We start from the raw sequence: 17,055 nt of genomic DNA, 5'->3' as shown, positions 1-17,055 counted from the left end.
GCTAGAGGCTGTTTGTGAGCAATCCAGGAGTGGAAACAACAACAGCAAAGCAGTGTAAAGGGCACCCCAGGTGAGAGGGCAGGGGACATAGCTACTCACTAGTCTAGCTTGTATCCTGTATATGTCACACTCACCCAAAATCCTTCCAATATATTACAGCCAGGTTTGGCTGTTATCTTCTATTCATGAGACATCACATTATCCTCCTGTCTTCTCAGTAGAAAGATCCCCTGTGCCTTTTTGCAATCCTAGATATATCAGAACAGTCCTTTGATCTTTATTCATAAAGAGGACACACCCTGTTGATTGATCTTCCCTGTGGCCTCCCTCTCTTTTAATTAGCATCTGGTTCCACATGCAGATAGGCTTAAATTGTGAGATGCACAATACACACCTGCCTAGACACACAGAGAGAAGTGTCGCCTATCCCCTGCCTGAACAGAATCCATCCAGGGCTGGTCACCTCCTGCTGATTTGCCTTTAACTTCAAAACTTTAAGAACATAATTTCCAGTGTAGATAGATACAGACATTTTGCAATGACTAGGATGAGCAGTGCAGTACTGGCTGTTGGTAGTGACCTCACACGCCACCCTTTGGTGCACTATTATGTAGACAGGCCCAGGGGATTCCTGTAAACCCCTATGTCCTCCCACCCCCATGCCCTGTGCCATTTGGCACCAAGAGGTTCCTGTGTCACACACAGCTTATAAATATCTTACTTCAAGTAGTAGGGAGTTGTCTCTAGAGGACAAGTGGTTGGTCAGGACTGAAAAAATAAACAGAGTCGCAGGTATGATGGAGACTAAGACAGAGCAGCAGTTCAGAAGGAACGGAGGCCACGCGGCAGAAATCTGAAGCCAGCATGGTTCCTGAGTGCTCACAGAATGCCTAAAGACAGCAAATCACAGATAAAGTCACCCAAGTGATGAAGCTGAAGATAGGAATGATTGCTGCAGTGACTGAGAAGCCTCAGAAATTAACGTGGAAACCACACCTCCAGAATTTGACAACCCACACCTCTCCTGCTGCTTTTAGCCCAGTCACACATCAGACACTGTAAATGACTTGGCCTGCCTACACTAGGGATTTTTGGATGTAGCTCTCCCAGTGCTATCCCCAATCTAGAGGCATTGCATTGGTTTAAAGTGGGGTTCACACTGGTTTGACCAAACCTGGTGTCATACTGGGGGAAGCCCCGTTATGCACCTATGCAGAGCATCTACATTGGGGGTGTGAATCAATACAGCTACAGCCCCCCGCAAAAATCACTAATGCAGACAAACTCTTGGGCTTTGCCTTCTCTGCTAAAAAACTATGTGTTTTCACCATGTGCTAGACAACAATCACACATTAACTATCCTGCTGTAAAGTCATGGTGGAGACAAGGCTCTGAAGTTGTACCAGGAGGTAAACTAGGTTGAGGTCAACCCAGTACCCTTGCCTAGCTACTGCACTATAAACAGTACAGGTGCTTTGTCTTCACTAAGACTTTACAGTGAGATAACCATGGAGTGTCAGTGATCTCTCTGTAATTTCCTTCCCCTGCCCCCACACCTTTTTGGCAGTGATGACATAGCTTTAGAAGAGGGGCAGTTTCTCAGGCCATGTCTACACTACCAGCTAACTTGGCACTGCTGTGATTGATGCAGCGGTGTCGATTTAGCGGATCTGGTGAAGACACGCTAAGTTGATGGGAGAGTGCTCTCCCGTCAACCTCTGTACTCCATCTCCCCGAAAGATGGAAGCCATGTTGATGGGAGACGCCCTCCCATCGACATAGTGCGGTGTAGACACCGCTGTAAGTCGATTGTACGTAACTGAAGTAGCATAACTTGCATTGACTTACAGCGTTAGTGTAGACCAGCCCTCAGATAGATCATGGAGGAACTTGAGAAGGAAAGAACAACACAGTGATTACAGAGGGGTATGAACGCTGATTTAGTGAAAGCAGTGTAGATGCCTTTGTGGACACTCCTATTTAAGAATGGCTTATTTTTGGTTTAAGCTTAAACCTGTGCCTTGTCAACTTAAACTAAACCAAAAACCTGGTTTAAACTGAAATAAGATCATCCAGGCAGCCTTGAATGTTAACTGTTCACTAAACAATGTATCTGAAAGACCATATGTGGAACATTCAAGGATAAAGGTGCTGAGCTTCTCCTGCGAGATGCTCAATATCCTCAGATTTGCACTGGAGTCAGGACAGAATCAGGCTCTTAATCAGTTCAAAAAAATTAGATACAATTTTGAGCTTACGTTACTCTCATTCAAGAATTCAAACTTGTTGCTATGGTCATAACTAGAATGAATGGGTGTGGCGGATCCAGATGAGCTAATCAGAGGGGAAGTGATAACAAATCATGGTCCTGTATCAAACTCTCAGGTCCAAATACCTCTGAACTCTGGAGAAGTTTGGATCTGTCACTATATCAGACTGCCTTGCTGGATCACACACAGGATCAGGGCCTAAGAAGCATGCATTTATTTGTATAAACACCGACAGAAAAAAAAAGATGCTTTGGATACTAGAATGGTGGGTGAGGTACAGGAACCCACAATAACAGGTCTTAATGATTCCATGTCTCGGGAGGAAATTTTATGACAACAAATATTTATTTCAGAAAAAGTCAAAATAAAACTGCATCTGTTGTTTAGTACTTCTCTGGAAATCTGGGGAGGCTGTAGGGAGGACCTTTGTCATACCCAGCAGTAATCAAAAGTTCTTAATAAGAATAAATATAATTCAAGAGGTGGAAAATAAACCTATCCCAAGTAAAGCTACTAAAAATGAGGAAAAAGTTGAACTTTTTAAATAAAGTCTTAATACTGTTATGAAAGGGGGTACTACATAAATACCTGGAAATAAATGTAAATTTATTACTGGAAATATTCATAACAATATACTGCTCCACGGACAAATTTTCTAGGGAATCACCAAGAGACAAAAGTATGGAATACACCATAATGCTGTTTTCACACAGTCACTTCTCACTGCCGAAAGGCATGTTAGGATCTCCACTTAAAAACTGGCTGATAGGTTGAAAATAATACTAACAGCAATAGTTAACAATTGCACACATAGCTCAGTTTCCCCAGGAATCTGACACAGATGCATAAGAACATAAGAATGGCCATACTGGGTCAGACCAAAGGTCCATCTAGCCCAGTATCCTGTCTTCCAACAGTGGCCAATGCCAGGTGCCCCAGAGGGAATGAACAGAACAAGTAATCATCAAGTGATCCATTCCCTGTCGCCCATTCCCAGTTTCTGGCAAACAGAGGCTAGGGACACCATTTCATAGATTCATAGATTCTAGGACTGGAAGGGACCTCGAGAGGTCATTGAGTCCAGTCCACTGCCCTCATGGCAGGACCAAATACTGTCTAGACCATCCCTGATAGACATTTATCTAACCTACTCTTAAATATCTCCAGAGATGGAGATTCCACAACCTCCCTAGGCAATTTATTCCAGTGTTTAACCACCCTGACAGTTAGGAACTTTTTCCTAATGTCCAACCTAAACCTCCCTTGCTGTTGTTTAAGCCCATTGCTTCTTGTTCTATACTTAGAGACTAAGGTGAACAAGTTTTCTCCCTCCGCCTCATGACACCCTTTTAGATACCTGAAAACTGCTATCATGTCCCCTCTCAGTCTTCTCTTTTCCAAACTAAACAAACCCAATTCTTTCAGCCTTCCTTCATAGGTCATGTTCTCAAGACCTTTAATCATTCTTGTTGCTCTTCTCTGGACCCTCTCCAATTTCTCCACATCTTTCTTGAAATGCGGTGCCCAGAACTGGACACAATACTCCATCTGAGGCCTAATCAGAGCAGAGTAGAGTGGAAGAATGACTTCTCGTGTCTTGCTCACAACACACCTGTTAATACATCCCAGAATCATGTTTGCTTTTTTTGCAACAGCATCACACTGTTGACTCATATTTAGCTTGTGGTCCACTATAACCCCTAGATCCCTTTCTGCCGTACTCCTTCCTAGACAGTCTCTTCCCATTCTGTATGTGTGAAACTGATTTTTCCTTCCTAAGTGGAGCACTTTGCATTTGTCTTTGTTAAACTTCATCCTGTTTACCTCAGACCATTTCTCCAATTTGTCCAGATCATTTTGAATTATGACCCTGTCCTCCAAAGCAGTTGCAATCCCCCCCGGTTTGGTATCATCTGCAAACTTAATAAGCCTACTTTCTATGCCAATATCTAAGTCGTTAATGAAGATATTGAACAGAGCTGGTCCCAAAACAGACCCCTGCGGAACCCCACTTGTTATGCCTTTCCAGCAGGATTGGGAACCATTAATAACAACTCTCTGAGTACGGTTATCCAGCCAGTTATGCACCCACTAAATTGTATTTGCCTAGTTCCTGCCCATCCTGGCTAATAGCTATCCTCCATGAACTTATCTAGTTCTTTTTTGAACTCTGTTATAGTCTTGGCCTTCGCAACATACTCTGGAAAGGAGTTCCACAGGTTGACTGTGCATTGTGTGAAAAAATACTTCCTTTTGTTTGTTTTAAACCTGCTGCCTATTAATTTAATTTGGTGACCCCTGGTTCTTGTGCTCAAATAAATTTGTTAGTCTCTAAGGTGCCACAAGTACTCCTGTTCTTTTTGCGGATACAGACTAACACGGCTGCTACTCTGAAACCTGGTTCTTGTGTTATGAGAAGGAGTAAATAACACTTCCTTACTTACTTTCTTCACACCAGTCATGATTTTATAGACCTCTATCATATCCTGCCTTAGTCGTCTCTTTTCCAAGCTGAAAAGTCCCAGTCTTATTAATCTCTCCTCATATGACTCGCAGCCATTCCATACCCCTAATCATTTTTGTTGCCCTTTTCTGAACCTTTTCCAATTCCAATATATCTTTTTTAAGATGGGGTGACCACATCTGCACGCAATATTCAAGATGTGGGCATACATGGATTTATATAGAGGCAATATGATATTTTCTGTCTTATTAGCTATCCCTTTCTTAATGGTTCCCAACATTCTGTTCGCATTTTTGACTGCCGCTGCACATTGAGTAGATGTTTTCAGAGAACTATCCACTATGACTCCAAGTTCATAGAATCATAGAACTGAAAGGGACCTTGAGAGGTCATCTAGTCCAGTCCCCTACATTCATGGTAGAGCTAAGTATTATCTAGACCAGAGGTGGGCAAACTATGGCCCGCAGGCCACATCCGGCCTGTGGGACCATCCTGCCCGTCTCCCGAGCTCCTGGCCTGGGAGGCTAGCCCCCCGCCCCTCCCCTGCTGTCCCCCATCCCCCGCAGCCTCAGCTTGCTTGCTCTGCCGCCAGCACAATGCTCTGGGTGGCGGGGCTGTGAGCTCCTGGGGCAGTGCAACTGTAGAGCCCGGCCTGACCTGGTGCTCCGTGCTGTGTGGTGGCGGCGGAGAAAAACATAAACTGCTGAGCAATAGGCAACATGGTTTCTGTAAAGGGAAATCGTGTCTTACTAATCTATTAGAGTTCTTTGAAGGGGTCAACAAACATGTGGACAAGGGGGATCCAGTGGACATAGTGTACTTAGATTTCCAGAAAGCCTTTGACAAGGTCCCTCACCAAAGGCTCTTACGTAAATTAAGCTGTCATGGGATAAAAGGGAAGGTCCTTTCATGGATTGAGAACTGGTTAAAAGACAGGGAACAAAGGGTAGGAATTAATGGTAAATTCTCAGAATGGAGAGGGGTAACTAGTGGTGTTCCCCAAGGGTCAGTCCTAGGACCGATCCTATTCAACTTATTCATAAAGGTTCTGGAGAAAGGGGTAAACAGTGAGGTGGCAAAGTTTGCAGATGATACTAAACTGCTCAAGATAGTTAAGACCAAAGCAGACTGTGCCAAACTTCAAAAAGATCTCACAAAACTAAGTGATTGGGCAACAAAATGGCTAATGAAATTTAATGTGGATAAATGTAAAGTAATGCACTTGGAAAAAATAACCCCAACTATACATACAATATGATGGGGGCTAATTTAGCTACAACGAGTCAGGAAAAAGATCTTGGAGTCATCGTGAATAGTTCTCTGAAGATGTCCACGCAGTGTGCAGAGGCGGTCAAAAAAGCAAACAGGATGTTAGGAATCATTAAAAAGGGGATAGAGAATAAGACTGAGAATATATTATTGCCCTTATATAAATCGATGGTACTCCCACATCTCGAATACTGCATACAGATGTGGTCTCCTCATCTCAAAAAAGCTATACTGGCACTAGAAAAGGTTCAGAAAAGGGCAACTAAAATGATTAGGGGTTTGGAACTGGTCCCATATGAGGAGAGATTAAAGAGGCTAGGACTCTTCAGCTTGGAAAAGAGGAGACTAAGGGGGGATATGATAGAGGTATATAAAATCATGAGTGATGTGGAGAAAGTGGATAAGGAAAAGTTATTTACTTATTCCCATAATACAAGAACTAGGGGTCACCAAATGAAATTAATAGGCAGCAGGTTTAAAACAAATACAAGCAAGTTCTTCTTCACGCAGTGCACAGTCAACTTGTGGAACTCCTTACCTGAGGAGGTTGTGAAGGCTAGGACTATAACAGCGTTTAAAAGAGAACTGGATAAATTCATGGTGGTTAAGTCCATTAATGGCTATTAGCCAGGATGGGTAAGGAATGGTGTCCCTAGCCTCTGTTTGTCAGAGGATGGAGATGGATGTCAGGAGAGAGATCATTTGATCATTGCTTGTTAGGTCCACTCCCTCTGGGGCACCTGGCATTGGCCACTGTTGGTAGACAGGATACTGGGCTAGATGGACCTTTGGTCTGACCCGGTACGGCCGTTCTTATGTTCTTATTGTTTACCCCTTTTTCCAGATCATTTATGAATATGATGAATAGGACTGGGCCCAGTAGAGACTCCTGGGGGACACCACTATTTACCTGTCTCTCAGAATAGGCTTTTGAGTGTGTGGAGTGGATCTATAATTCATGGTGGATGTTTTAAAGAGATTTGGTTTGTGAGTACATTTTCTAACTGGTGGAAGAATATTTTATGCTTTCATCTTGTCTAGTGGAGTGCATTCATGGTCGCAAATAAGCTTAAATGATGTATTATTATACATCTCAAATATAGATGGATTCTTATCTGTCATATACTAAATAAAAGTGAAATTTTGTGCCATAATTAAATTACAGTAAACTCTGATGATATCAGTACGTGCAAATAAGAAACCTTATCACCTTCCTACTTGTTGGTTTTAATGGGTGTGAATCCAAATATACACATCTGTGTATTAAAAGTCAACAAAGACATCAATGTAAAATTATGTAATTGGCCAATTGCAAGAAAACACAACCGGGTGGTAAAAATTACCTCTGGCATATCTAGGAAGAGCTGAGATTCTATGCAGACTCTTCCAAACTATTCCATTTTCATTATCAGAATCAGACCTTGTCGTCAAACATATTAACTAAATATGTTGAAAAAAATAAAAGTTTAAACAAACCCCCTGAGTTTGCAGATAGAAGGACTCAACAGTTTTTAGGCCCCAATTCAAGAAAGTACTTAAGCAGATATTTAACTTTAAGCACATTCTGTTATTTGCTGAAAGGGGGTATAAAAGAGGTTTGAACTGCTTCAATCATCTCAATAGGGTGTTAAATCTGAAATATAGTTAGGAGAATTTAAATGTCAATTTTGTTAACTATTCCACTGATGATAACTTTAGCAGAAACACTCAGCTACTCTGGGATTGTGAGAAGAGTTTGGCATTTAGGTACAATATTTCCACGTCCCACCTCTGACTCCTGACACTCAAGAGGATTTTCAGTACACATAAATCGCAGAATTAAATACAAACCCACAAAAACGGTGGGAATACAAATCAAACACATTAAAGCGTCTTCATGAGCAAATTTAAACTTAGATTTGCATTAAGTAATAACAAGCATTTTACTTGACACCTTTGTGTACACACTTTTCTCCTCTCCTTCCTCATTACTGATCTATAACAACAGCAATATCCTCAATAAAAGTTGATGGGCCACAATTCGACTGGTCAGATAAGGTAAGTATATTCTGTGAAAAAGTTTGAATGAGATAAAAATTCATTTTATCTGAAGTTTTTCATGGAATTTTCGAATAAAACAAAATATGTCATTTAATTTCCAATTACATTTTTGTTTCATTGAAGTTTTGGTTTTTAAAAAAAAATTTCTCCCACTGGAAAGTGAGGAAAAATAATGTTAAGAAATACACACAATTAAAACTCTATACTTATCAAAACATTTTGTTTGGTTGAAAAAATTCCAAAAGAAATAGAACCCTCCCCTCCCCCCCAGCTCTTGAATTCCTTCAAAAAGCCAGTTTTCATAATTTTTTTTTAAATGCAATAATTTCTAGCCACAATAATGTTATATTGAATCAGTAGCCAAAAAATAATATAAACCTTGAAAACAACATATTTTTCATATAATCCCCATTCAGAGGTTGGTAATTTAGCTAGTGTCAGCCACTTTTCTTCTTTCCCTCACTTCTCCTCTTGGACCCCATGGGAAGTGGAGAGGGAATGGGGGAGCTAGAAAAATGAGACACTACTGAGTTTCTCTGCCTAGAACAGATATAACAATAGGTCTGAAAGAAGTGTGAACTGATCTCATTCATCACAATGGAGTGTTAACTCAGAAGCCTGGTACTGGAATGGTGAATGCCAACATGGCTAATTTTTTCACTGCTGATTGTTTTAGGGTTGGTCTACACATAGAAATTGCAGATTCAACTAAATCAGTTACTAAATCAATGTAATTAAATCCCTTAATTTAAGGCCCTTAAATTAAGTAAATTACATCAATTTTAGCCACACCTAAACTGATTTAACAGTGTTCCCACATGGTGGTGACACCAGTTTAACACTAGTCTGTGTAACCAATCAGTTGCAATACACCTGTATTGTTGTACTCAGCCTATCCCCGGTTGAGCAGGGGTTGAACATGCAACAAACCATGGCTCCTGCCCCCTCCTCCAATTTAAGGAAGAGCTACTGCTGCTGGTTAACTGCTAATGGCCTTCTTTTCTTTGTGCTTTGTCACGCTACAGGAGTAGAGCTCAACTCCTGCAGTATATAGGAGAGGAGGAGCCAGAATGCAGCATATAAAAGAGAATGAGCTGACTAGTAGGCAGTTCTCCCTCAATGCTGTTCTAGATCTGACCTAGTAGCAGCTGACAGAGCTTAAACAGAAGGTAGGTGAAATGAAGTAAGACCCTGGGGGGGTGTGGCAGTATTATCATCTATCAATGAAATGTTCTCCCATGACAATTCACCATCCACTCTTTAGTGTTCTGTATGATGAGAAAGACACAGCATGGCTGAGTGGCAGCTGTGAGTTCTAATCCTGCCTTTCCACTGGCTTACTGTGTGGTATTGGGAAAGTCACTTAACCTCTTAATGTCTCCTTCTGTAACACTGACAATACTTCCTGGAGTATAGTGAGGGTTAATTGTTGGTTAGCTAATGTTTGCACAGCCCTTTGAAGAGGTAAGGGCTAAATATCAATGGCAAGAAATTGATATTTAGGGCCTGATGCTCCACAGCCTTGCACTTTGTGTAGTCAACTTTTCTTGTGCAAAGTGCATGTAAATAGATGGCATATCAGGTTGGGAGTTTTGTGTGTCCTCTGCATGGAGGTGAATGAAGCAAGGCAGCGAAGAATCAGGCCTTTAATGTTTGTTTGAAAAGTGATGTTGCCCTGACTTCCCGCCTAGTTTAACTGCAGAGTTTAAAGGCCTGATTTGCAGGGACACTGAGAGCACCATTAACTTCAATATGAGCTGTGTGCTCTCAACACTTCTGAAAAAACGGCCCTTGTCCTAATATATAATAATCTGCACAACTGTAAAAACATTCTGGGGGGTGAGATTATTCTGAGCTCCCTCTTAATAAATATTGCAGGCTGCTTAGGACTTCAAAAGAAAAGTCCTAGATTTCATGGGTCTGCCCACTTAGGTCAGCTACAAGTCCTCAGTTTATTTAGGGCTCCCCCACAATGCCAGCACATGACCTCTTGGCTCCTAATAGAATGTTGTACCATTAGGCGAGGACAAGACCTTATCATGGACTGATGCAATGTCAGGAAGCAGCGTCACAGTGACGCAACTCTTTCCTCCCACTGGCTAAAGACAAAATAAGTAGTCTCATGTCTGGGAGTGTTTTTAAAACACAAATATTACCTTGGGGGTGGGGGGAGAAGGGAGAATGATCTTTGGCCTCTATTTAGTTATCTTTCCATTTATAGCTCCGCTTGCGGGGCGGGAAGGATTGTTTTCCTGTGTGTAACTACATTGCTGTACTTATCAGAAATAAACTGCATTAGTTCCTGCTGTGGTGTAAACTCGTGCCCAGAAATCAATTTGGTGGGGTTGGACAGAGTGAAAGTGTGTGTTTGTTCTAATTGAGCTCTTTCCAAAATCAACAAACTCTATACGCAGTCCCGGAATAGCTGGATGTTTCTGCTAATATACGACATGAAATAGTTACACAAGAAGTAGGCTCCAGAGTCAACATGTGACTGAGATGAATAGCAAATAGATCTAAGAAATATATGATTTATAAATTTGAGTCAATCTGCTGACTCAGGAAGACACACTGTATGGTTCACATTCAGAGGTTTTTTTTTTTTTTGAGTGACAGTTTAAATTCTCAGAAACTGATACCCCTGCTCAGCCCACTTCCTGCTGATGTTCTAGGGCCATTCCTGTATGCGCCCCCGAGATAAACGTTAGTTAGCTCTACGGTGAGATCACTCTTCAAAAGAAAAACAATCCTGGCCCAACCCCAAACTCCACCAACTCTCACTAGCATGGAAGGGAGGTTTCCTCACTTCAGAGTGGTTTTACAACTTGTCTTCACTGCAGTATTTTGTTCCAGGTACAACCCAGGTGTTACCCTTCATCTGACTCCTGTCCACAACCACAAATCTCCAGCTGAAGTTAAATGGTGCTTTAAACCTTAGCTAGATATCTAGTCATTGGTGGGTTGAAGCTCTAGTACTATTTGTAGTACTTGGGCAGGTAGGTCTAGGCCTACCCCCTTAAACCAGACCACAAATGATTTCTCGGGACAACAAATTGGGGGGAGGGGAGAACCCGACTCATGGGAGTGAGGTCAAAGGTAAAAAATAAAGGGATCCAGAGGAGGACACTAAGCAGAGATCCCCCCTGACAACACCCACTGTTCCTCAAAGGCATCTAAGGTGTACATGGACACTGCCTACAGAAACTCTGCTTGGAGACCTGACCAAACGAGAGAACGGAAATAAACCCTACAGTCACCAACCACTCCCCCATCCAGCTTCCTTCTCCGGGTATGATGGATGGCATCTTGGCCAGCACCAGGAGGAGGTTGATGAGGCAGTCCTGTGACTTTGTGGAGCCATGGATCGGGTGTGTGTAGATCAGGAGATGTAGGGAGAAGTGCAGCAAGGATCTCAGTAAAAGGTTTTGGAGGAGCCGGAAGAGGGGCTGGAACCTAACGCATTCTACATAGACGTGCGCCAGGATCTACCTCTCATCACAAAAAGGACAGGAGTCAGAGGACTTCATGGACTGTGCCAGGTTACGTGCCCGTGCTCTCAGCCCTGTGGAGGAGCCACCAACGAATATCCCCAGTGGGCTGTGGAATACAGGCTGGTCTGCTAGGTTCCTCACTATCCATAAATGGCAGAACCTGGTGTCAGGGCAGGACATAAGGGCAAGGAAATGGATGGTGTGAAGCATGAGCATGCACAGAGGTTTTCTGGGTGTGGTTTGGAGGTAGACCGGCTGGATACTGTGCAGCCAGCTCAAATGTTGTGCTGGGGGCCTCATGGAGCATGGGCCTGATGGCATGTTCCAGAGGGTGAGGGGTGGGTGGGGAGCACCCTCCTGCAGGACCTGTGTGAGGAAAGCAAGAGAAGCATGAGTCCAGTCTGCCCTTGCCTTCTGGGTCACATGATGGGATGCACTGGCCAACTGCTGCGGGTCCACCCAGCCCCTCTGAGCATAGTTCAGAAGGTCTCAGTCTGGGGGTGCCAGTCAGGACCAACCTCCAGCACACCAAGGGTAACTCCGTCACTTGCACACGTAGATGGGGGTTGTGTAGCAGAGGTTTGGCACCGAGATCCTCCCCCTTGGCAGTTGCTAATGACCTGGGTGCTGACACTAGCTTCCAGCTCCTGGGGAGGTCCCAGTCAAGAAGATATCAGGGGAGATGTCTCAGGTGGAGATAAAAGAGCTGCAGGTCTCTGAGGCGGTGGAGGAAGGCATGGGCCTGCACACTCTACCTGCACTGTAGAGGAGTCTGTGCAGGGTCTGAAGGTGGAAGGTGTAGACCTGGCTGTGGATGCAGACCCGGCCCTGTCTGCTTTCCCCACAGGGAAGGCTCAGGACACCTGCAGAGACCCAGTGTAGTCCCCTGCAGAAAAATTCCTTCTGGAGGCGGGCTAGGGTGCATGGGGTGGGCTTGGCTGCTGAATCACTGCCCGAGCACGGCCAGGACCAGCTCGTTGAGCACCAGCATCCTCCAATGAAGGGAAAGACACCAAATCAGCCCCATCCCCCTCTGCAACCAGTCAGACACCTAGATCGATTCAATTCTCCGGGCAGGAATTAGTGGCAGAAGGGTACACACCCAGATAGAGCAGAGGGCCCCAGGCTCCAGTGGGAGGTAGGACGTCTCAGTGCCACTCCACTGGAGTTGGCCAGGCTCATGGGCTGCTAATGCCATGGCTCTGCCTCGCTCATCAACTCCTGCTGTGCAGCTGTGGCTTGAGCCTGGCCAGCTCCTTCAGCGCAGTGGCCGGCACGGTGAGCGGAGGCAAAGTCTCCATGTGGCCGCGAAACACTTTGCAAGTCTCTTCAATCCCACGCCCAGGTCACAATCTCAGCCCATGCAGGCTGCCCTCAAACTGAGTCCCGGCTCAGCTCCTGCCAGCACTTTTCCCTTTCAACTCCTCCCTCTTCTCCACCCTCTCCCTAGGGCCCCCCTTATCCTCCTACCCCTTTCCCCTTCCTCCCACTGACTAACTTCCTCTTCACATTCACAATGCAGCGGGTTCTCAGCTCTGGCCGGCAGCGGCTCCAAACCCGTTCCTGCGGTGGAGTGTTTTTCTTCCCCTCTTGATCCGGAGCAGCCCGGGAGGAAAAGCCTGTCAGGGCTGAATTTACAGCCCTGGATGCCTGCCTGCCCCGATCGCTCTCACGCGGACGGAGTGGGGCTGGGACCAGCGCTCCCTGGCTCGGAGGTGGATGCGGCGTGGCTGGGAGCGCACGGCGGGCTTTGGGAAGAGAGGTACCCAGACGTGGCTGCTGAGCGTCCGGCTTCACCGCCCTGCCCAGCGCAGACAGCCCCTTCCTCCGCCGGAGCCGCCCGCTGGCTCTGGACCATGCGCCCGGGGAGGGCCAGTTTACCTGCGGGGAGCAGCCGGTCCCGGCACCAGCAGCCACAGGTAAGCCCAGCCGCCCCCCACTCACAGCAGCCAGCCGGTTAAGTCAGGACAACAAGCTGGGGGCGAGGCGAGACATTTCAGTCTCTTGTTTGGCCATCCCTGGCTGTCCCCGTGCTCAGAGGAGAGGGGCACTGCCAGACCCGCAGCCTGCGACTGCCCCGTGAGCTGGGGGCAGAACAAGTCACTCTGCAAAATTGCTTCGTCTCTCCATTCCCCAGCACCCCCCTTAAAAAGCACCGCATAGTTTGTCGTGTGAGGCAGGGAGCGGAGAGGAACTGAAAGATCTGTTATTGCATCAGATTACTGGAGGCTGGGGGAATAGAAACTGGAGAGGTAAATGTGGTTCCTCCCTCTGTGTAGGAAACTCAGCATGGACTGTGCAGAGGCCTGGGTGGGGATCTGAGATGGAGAATTCCTTGACCATCCCCCCCCTTTCTTGGGTATTACCAAGGCTTTTAGCTAGTTGTTTAGTCTACTTGGTGGATTTGGGCTAATGCCAAAAATGTGCTTCATAGAATGATTCTATGATGTCTCTTGGCAAGTTCCTTCTTTTTCTTACAGTCTGGAACCATTTGTTTTTAAGAAAACTCTCCATTTTAAAAAAGAATCCTAATTTTTTATTTTAAAAAATGCCTTTTTTTTCCTGTCGTCCTGGGGTGCCCCAGCATGTATGCAAGCACAACTTCTGGAGAGGAAGAGTTCTCAAATTACAATTTTCTGTGTATAGATTCTTCTATGGTCTGTTTAAACCCGATTCACTAGTGGTATTTGTTTCTCATTTCCCTTCAATTTTATCACTCCTTAACAGTGATAAAATGACTGGACTGGAGCCTGGCCTGTGGCCATGAGAATAACTTTCAGCAACTGGCAATATAATCTTTTGTAAAAGGGGCTGGTTATAATCCACCCCTCTGACACAACGGTTATATATTTTATAGTGAGTTTTCCCCAAGCCCGTCCCCCCTTGACTACTGGGTTTTTGTTAATTCCCACAGATTGTCTGTTTTCTTGTTGGATGGTTAAGAGAATAATGTGCTCTTCAGGCTTCAGTTACAGCTTCTTACCCATTTATGGAGAGTTTAGGTTCCTGTGGTTTATGTACAATGTGTATGTTGGGCCAAATGCTGTTTTCAGCAATGTATTCAACTCTCATTTAAATCAACAGGCATTGATGAACAGATCTAAGTAAGCACTGTAAGGTTTATTTTTATGGTAACTATAGTACTTACATCAACAAAGGGGCTCAGTGGGCAGAACCTAGGAAATACCATGTGTGTGAATGTGTGTATTGAATAAATGGCATTTGACAATAGTACATGTGCACATGCATGAGCTTGTGGTTATGTTTTGGCTAAAGCTTTTCTTAATTCTTTAATAGATCGTTGGAGCAAGTATAGTTAGACTTAAATATTTAGTGCTTTGTGTTGTGTCTGCCTGTAAGTGGCCACCAGCTCTAAAATGTATGTCTCAGCTTGTTATATCTTAAATTAAACTGGTACGTTTGAACCAGATCTGTGCATAGGACAGCACCTGCAAACAAATACCGTATCTTTATAGCTTATTTGCTACAAGCATTCAGATAGTACTATCTCTTTTTGGATACAAAGCACACTTGGTTGTTCTCCTGCCTTATTGGACCAGCTCTACACCCAGGCATAGAGCATTCTTCCTTACTTATGATACTCTTCAAGTGCTCTTAGAAATAATTCTCCTATTTGCAATAAAAATGATGCACACCTGCAGGTAGGGATGGGAGTGAGTGAGTACACCTTCTTAAACATCAACTCAGAACAAGTGAATTTGGTTAAAGGGAAAACTTGGCTTTACTCTTCCTCACCATTTGAAAGATCCAATAGTGAGGTGCTTCTTCAGGAGAATAAGCTGTGCAATGTGAGTAAGGGCTTGAACTTTGACATCTTCCATACCTGATCCTGCCACTGACCTCAATGCTGGCTCGAACCCTAAGTCAAAGGCTGCTGGAGACAGGGCCGGCTCCAGGCACCAGCCTGGCAAGCAGATGCTTGGGGCGGCCGCTCCGGAGTGGGGCGGCACATCCAGGTATTCGGCGGCAATTCGGCGGACGGTCCCTCACTCCCGCTCAGAGCGAAGGACCTCCCGCCGACTTTTTTTTTTTTTGGCTGCTTGGGGCGGCCAAAACCCTGGAGCCGGCCCTGGCTGGAGAGGTTACTGGAAGCTGATCTACTTTGTAGGGGCCCAGGGTCTCTGAGATCATGAAACCAGCATTGCAACTGGGCAGAAACTCTCATAATTGGAGAGCGAATTCCAGTAGCTTTTGGGCAACATTTTAAAACACTTACACTTTAAGACAGAAAAATCTGACTCTGCCTTAGCAAGCTGCTTGTTTCATATGGTGTCAGTTTTGTTTTCACATGATAGCTGCCACCAGTGTTATCCAAAATGGTGCCCACTGTCTTATAAAAAGCATTTTGCAGGTTATAAATGGATCCAGGACCTGGCAATAGGATCAAGTACTTCCTACCTCTTTAGGCTGCCAGTTCAAATCCGGCCTGTGGTGCTGGCTAAAGCTGTTATCATCTAGTCACCAATGTGGGCTGTAGAGAGTTGTCTCAGCTGTCAGTCCAGTGCCATTTGCATGCATTAAAAGCAGCTTTTAACAGTGTATTCTCAGTGAGAAGGGCTTCTAGCAACAAGGTGCTTTTTGTCTCTTTGAAATATCAGTGCTGAGCTGAGCAAAATGCTGGCCTGAAGAAGAGCTCTATGGAGCTCAAAAGCTTGTCTCTTTCACCAGCAGAAGTTGGTCCAGTAAAAGATATGGCCTCACCCACCTTGTCTCTCTCAAAATGGGTACAGACCTTTTGAGGCTGGAGTTCTCCCCATTTCCCATCCTTTGGCACCCCTTCCTCTATCTTGCCATCCATGCCTTGTCCCTGCCCCAGAATCTTTTGTGTCCTTTCCCATGTGCTTCATGGGACCCAACAGCACAGATGGAGCTTCAAAGGAGGCTCTGCAGTAGTTGGCAAAGCTGCTTATAAGGAATCTAGAACTGAGGAGGACCTGGCTGGGAGGGACTGAATAAATCTCTTTTAATGGATGGTGAGAGACGAGGAATGAGAACGTAATTATGATTCACCTAATCCCCTGGCCAACTACTGATACCCTCATGGGAGCTGTATGCTATAGCGTGAGAGCAGATGCTTCATGGGGCTGCTAGAGGAGCATAAGTGTGATATGACTATAGGACTCCTGCCCTTAGATCTAGACAACTGGCGCATGGACAGGAGTTTAAAAAAGTGGCTAGAGATCTCTTGGCTTGTTGCTTACCTGTCTCTTTTGGATTGGCTGAGAGTTGGTGATTACCTCCTCATACCACATGGGGGTAGGAGGAGATAGGCTGAACGGAGAGACTTACAATTCTTGTTGTTGCTATATTGTTCCTGAGTTGTTGGGCATCTAATCATGTGGAGGAAAGGCAGGGCAGCTGTATTGTGTGGTGTGGTGGCCACGTGACGGCTTGGCCCCTGAGGGCTGAAATGATAGACACAGTTGTACTTGTTCTGAGCTGTCAAAACAAAAACAAATTTATGAAACCTCCTGAGCAGGCTCTGTGGCTGGGGATGGCA

The sequence above is a fragment of the Emys orbicularis genome, chromosome 10 (assembly GCF_028017835.1).
Source record: "Emys orbicularis isolate rEmyOrb1 chromosome 10, rEmyOrb1.hap1, whole genome shotgun sequence".
In the NCBI taxonomy this organism is placed as follows: domain Eukaryota; kingdom Metazoa; phylum Chordata; order Testudines; family Emydidae; genus Emys; species Emys orbicularis.
Note: the sequence above shows the minus strand (reverse complement) of the source record.